The sequence below is a fragment of the Apostichopus japonicus genome, chromosome 2, assembly GCF_037975245.1.
Source record: "Apostichopus japonicus isolate 1M-3 chromosome 2, ASM3797524v1, whole genome shotgun sequence".
Classification (NCBI taxonomy): Eukaryota; Metazoa; Echinodermata; class Holothuroidea; order Aspidochirotida; family Stichopodidae; genus Apostichopus; species Apostichopus japonicus.
Genome location: NC_092562.1, coordinates 16,834,433 through 16,840,823, shown reverse-complemented (window position 1 = coordinate 16,840,823; position 6,391 = coordinate 16,834,433).

Sequence of the window (6,391 nt, the reverse complement as noted above, 5' to 3'; positions counted from 1 at the left end):
TGTAGTGGCATTATATAGCACACTACCATCACAATTTTGTCACAGAAATTAGTAAATTAAATTATGACGTAGATGATATATTCTTTTCATAAATTCTGATTGCTTTCATATGTTTTTGTGGTTTCTAAAGACACAGTATAATTATATATTTTATTCATTAATGTTTTAATTGATTCATATTCATGGTATAACTTTAAAAAAAATATAAACCCAAAGAGGAATTTTTGAAGGATGGATGTTAGATTTAGTATATTTCATCCACAGTTATTGAATGCTCTCAACCTGGCAAGTACAAGAAAGTGTTGTTTGTTTTCCCCCGTTTCAAAACAACTCCATCCCATGCAGACTTAATGGTAGCTGGACATTAGAACATCTACGCATTCTGTATTTTAAATCTGCAATGTTAGGCTTTGAATACTTTTATACAGCGTTTTGAGTTGAACCATTTTGTTGTTTCTGAGGTTATACTATATTTCAAGGATTTTTTTTTTTAAGATTCTTACAACCAGGGATGTATGTGAAAATTAATTAAGCAGGGATGTGAGAGGGTTAGCTGTAAATGAACAAGATCCAGAGATATATAGCAAGCTTTGTTGTTTAAAGTGTGTGTGTATGAATGGGTGTATGAATGTGTGTAAGTGGTGACGCTGTGAAGGAAACACAATATATATATATATATATATATATATATATATATATATATATATATATATATATATCAATATATATATCAATATATATATCAATATATATATATCAATATATATATATATATATGTATATATACATATATAGATATATATATATATATATCTGTATATATCGTATGTGTATATATATATATATATATATATATAGTTATATATATATATATATATATATATATATATATCCTCCCTCCTCATCCTCCCTCCCTCAAAGACGAAAATATATACATATACATGTATAAATATAGATGTGTGTATATAAGTATATATATACATACGACATATATATATATATATATATATCTGTATATGTCGTATGTATATATATACATATACTTATATACACACATCTATATTTATACATGTATATGTATATATTTTCGTCTTTGAGGGAGGGAGGATGAGGAAGTGATATTTTATTTATGTTGAGCCAACGTTTTATTAGCGTCAGCTCATAGTTTAGTACATTGGGCAAAAGGAAAAGATTATATGGGCGGGATACTTCCACCGTGAAGAATCTACCTTTTGAATTGGAGGGTAATGGCAAAAGAAGAAAGTAGATTATGGGGGTAGGAGTGTCAGGTTCAGTGTCAGTGTCAGGTTCACTAGAATATTCTTACATAGTAGTGTTTTGTTTCATTGTCTTCATTGTATAAAAGTTACAACCCTATTGTTATATGTGCATCGTTGACTGCCAAACAATGGTTAATGTTTTCTTTATTCTTTTGTTTTCTCAAGTATTTTTTGGAGATTCACAAAGTTATGTAGATAGAATTTTTGTTGATTTAAGGAATTCTAAAAAATGAAATTAATAAAGTGAAATCATAAACGAACAAGTTGGCAATCCACGGAGTTGCATATCTTATCGCCAGCAAACACTGGTTTCAAATGAACAAATTTATTTTTAAGCTACACAATCGAAGGAAGAAACCTGTGAAGGAAAAAACCTTATACCTGAAGGTTCTATGTTGGCTCAACGTTTCCCCTTGGAGTTATAGCAAGAAAAAATAAATTTGACCTTTGACACAAGGGTTCACCCTGGGGTACCTTCCCTCTAAGTTTGAGCCTGTGAAGTGTCCATGTCAATTCAATGTTTCCCCTGTGACATTTGGTTCCAGGGGCCTGCGAAACACAAGGGTTCACCCTGGGGTACTTTCCCTCTAAGTTTGAGCCTTTGAAGTGTCCATGTTAATTCAATGTTACCCCTGTGACCTTTGGTTCCAGGGGCCTGCGAAACACAAGTGCTCACCCTGGGGTACCTTCCCACCAAGTTAACCCCGGGAACCCGGGGTGAAATGGAACCCTACGGAAATGTGGGATGAAGAATTTTCATTTCCATGGTATACTAACGAAAAAATGAATATTTAAAGATGGGTCCTGGTGACATATTTGTCTCCGGTGGAATTGAAATAACGGCAAGGATCATCAGTCTTATAAAAGAACAACTATATTAATAATATTCATTTATGAATATCTTTACAACAAAGACAGTTAAACATTTGACTACCTTCAGGCGAACTTGCTTTGACATATTTTTTGGATTATTATATTACCTGCCACTATTTGTTTTGGCATATTAACAAAGCTTCAGTGCAAGTGTTAATTGCTCCATTGACGTACACAGTAATTAGTCACTTTACCTTAGAGCATAGATAAAAGTTTTTCAACTCACATGTACTACCCACCATATGATATGGCTGAAGGCTTGGATAAATATACCGTCGCCCATGACCGTTTAGATTCTGAGCTAGAAGAGGTCAAAGTTTAGCATAGTACACCCCAACCATTTCTGCCAGCTCTCGCTGCAGAATCTTCCTACTTCACTTTGAAATTTCTAGGGAAAAATAAAGTCTTATATTACATTCACTTAGTAGTTTATTTCATCCTCTTCAACTTCCAAGCTAAACAAAATTGATGATGATGATGACCGAAACAATGCCAAAAAAAAGACCCACTTCTGTAAGTTCCATTTTGGACGAATTCTTGACAATGGTTGACCTTTTACTCCCATTGCATTATGGAATCGACACTTTACATGATGTCAACTTCCCTTTCTCATATTTCTATACAGCTATCGTCTTACCGGTATACCTGTTTGAAGTTGGCTGGTATATGAAAGAGTGGATAAGAGACATGGGGAGCAACCATATAGGTATAAGTCAATAGCGCCATCTACTTCCATCCCTCTCTACCAGAGCCGTAAATAAAGAGATGGCGCAACTCATTAAAGAAGATCTGTCGATAGAGAAAGATATTCCGATACATCAATGAGGTAAAAAAATGCTTTAAATTTGACTAGCTGTTGATAGCAAAATGATTGAATGGTGTGATGTACATATATCACCTGAAAGGGTTAAGGTTCCCCCAAATCATTTTAATATTTTCTTTCCTATAGGGATGGCAGAAGTGGCCGACAATCAAACCTGCCGAGAAGAGGCGTCTGGAAAGTTTTGAGTTGTGCGGTCTGGAGAAAGATGATGAAATTAAACTGGAGACATTATTAGAGCAATGAAGAGGTACACAGAATGGCCGGAGAGGAGAGGAATATAATTAAGGTTTTACAAGTGAGACAGCGGACTTTGGATGGGACATATCTTGAGGGGAGAAGGATTATCGAAGGAGGTTGTGAATGGTAGATTGCAGGGAAGCCGACCAAGAGGACAAAAGAAAAAGTCATTGTTGAATTATTAAAGTGGCGGTAGAAGCTACCATGAGATGGAACGGCTGGCTCAAGATCGTGTCAACTGGAGACTGGCAAATCCATGAGTGGACCTGCTCTAGAGCAGAGCTCTAGAGAGAGAGGTGGAGAGAGAGGCAGAAGTTAATGTTCACTCGGTTACCAGGAGTCTGTAATACCGCATGTAACCCCAACACTTCTAGAAACACCAAACAACCACGAGGTACCAATGTGTTTGTGTAGTACAAACACAATTTTTACGTTTACTTCTTTTCTTTAGAAAAGTTACGAAAGAAAAAAAGTTTAAAAGAGAATATATATTTTTGCTATAAATATTAGATGGTTAACACAGCCTGAGTTTTATTAGCACAATTTGATTTTTAGATTGTTGATTTTGTTCTGCTCATCGTGTGGATATTTTACTGTCTCTCGTCAAAACCATCTTCGGTCGTTTTCCTGGTTGACGGTTGACTATTGTGTATTGTATCTTAGAATGATTCTTTTCAAGTTTATACGAGCAATCCCTGTATAGCTATTGAGTGTTGAATATATCGAGTGTTGAATATATCGTACCACAAGGTCAAGTGGATTTTCGAGTGTATTTTCCATCAGAAATGAAGTTCTTCATATAAACCAAAACCAAAACAACGAATAATAAAGCTTAGAATCTTCTTTACTCCCCGACAAAGAGAGAAATATGGTTCAATATCCACTCAGAAAATATGGTTCAATATCCACTCTTTTCAATTATGGTCACTTTCGAAATGCTTACGGAACAAAGGTTTACACTCAATGGTCAACCAGGGATTCGTCACAATGAGATCAATAAATGTAAACAAACCTTCATTATTGTGCCAGGTGGCATGACGCTACAGAATGTTCTTTCCTTGTTCTATTTCTCTTTCTCTTTTTGTGTGTATGAGTGTGAGTGCGTGTATGTGGTGTGTGTGCGTATGGATATGTATCATACGTAATAAATATTAATAGTGTGCTACCAAATATGCTGGTTAAAGATCCATCTCAATTTATTACTGATTCTTGTTTAATGCATTGGTTGGCACATTTTCTTAGTGGGTGGTCTCTAGACAGATACAATTAGATAAGGGGGTTGTCAGAACAATCACAAATAATGGTTGGTGTTCCTTCAAGGAAGTCCATTATCTGCTATTTTGTTCAACGTATATACAGCTGAATTTTAAGATCAAATGAGCATATTTCACCTGTCACAAGGTTTGCTGATGATACTGCCATTATGAGTAAAATTTCAAAAACATTCCTTTGCTATGGATCAATTACTTTATCAGCGTTCTGTCACTGGCCTTGTTGCTACTTGTGACAGGAAAATTTGTTGCTTAACCCTAAAAAATCTAAAGAAATGTCTTTTGCAAGCAAGAATATTAAACATGGAGGTCTCTTGTCATCTAAATCACAACGAATGAAACTGCATGGTCCCGAAGTTGAAAAGACAACAAAAAATGACTAATTAGGGGTATGTATTGATGAAAGTCTAACATTCAACAATCATATCTCGAAGATCCTCAGTAAAGTTTATTACATTGTATCTAGACTAACATTCGTTGCATCATATTTTAATAGTGATGCGAAGAGTTCTGCCACATATAACTTACGCTGTCCCAGTATAGTATCACGTTATATCGCAAAAAGACAAACTTAGAATAACAAAGTATTACAAAGTATACTTCTAAATTTTTGAGTATAGACTTCAACGTCCTATTAGACACTATCAATGCGACTGCTAGAAACGAGTTCATTCGGATGGCAAAACATAATTAAAACAGACCAAAACCATCCTCTGTATTCTTCATTAAACAGTGCGTCTGTGTGTACATGTCTAGGCCTCACAACTGGTGACAGTGACATGGGACAAAAGAAATTCCTGTCACCAGTTGACGAACAATAGAGAACAATAGTCATTGGTTGTCCAAACAAAGGGTTAGAACAAAGGGAAATGTCATCGGTTGTAGCTAATATAATAGAATACAAGATTGCGCATGTGAGAAGGGGTGGGGGAGGGGGTGTTTTGAATTAGTTTCAATGTTAGTGGTGTCTATAACTTTAAGTCTTTCACGTTATGCTATACACATAAATCTGGGCACACAATATATGTTGCTTTTTTTCTTCAAATTTATTGCATGCATGTTAGAGAAAGAAAATTTCGTAGTTTATCAATTTTATCGGATCAAACATCTGCATTTAAAAAACTGGGTAAAAAACTTTTAAGGATAAAACAATGTTTATAAGTCAGTAACATAAGTTTTATATAGAAAAATATCACCATGACCAAAATTGCAGTTCAAGTGCAAACGTAGGCTACAAGTGCAGGGTTGTGAGGACAAAAACGGGTACTCGTTCTTGAGTTCTAACAAATTTTTCGAGAACCGTCCTTTCTTGACCTGTACATTACAAAACTCATGAAGTACTAATGGTGTTATACGTCATCATTTGTTGTCTTATATAGAGTTAAAGCAACATAACTTGGTGAAGTTATCACCCCTTGGACTAACGGGATGACGTCATCAACGAATTTTAGTTTTCAGAATTTCAATTTTTGCTTTAACCTAACTCCATTCTCTATCCGTATTTTGAAATAGAGCATAATAATAATATTATTTTTTTCTTAAACATTAATTTGTGTGGTAACATATGCATAGTGTTTATACCGGAAGTGACGTAACAAGAACTATTATACAAAGTTAATAATAAGGAATTCCCCCATTTTGCTTTCGGACTTTAATAAACTTTGTTGTCGGATGCAAAATCTTTAAAGTAATCTAAGCCACAGTCCAACCTTTGTACAGGTTGAAAATTTTAATTCATTGCATTTAAAAATGTGTGCATATAGTAATCCAGAGGTATATATGAGTAATAACGTGCTCTAGTTGTAAATTGTACTTCAATAGGTAATGAAAATATTTTTCTGTACAATTATGAAAAACAATGGCAAGATGAAAGGCAAAACTATAGTACAGATGTGTGTCCCTTTTTT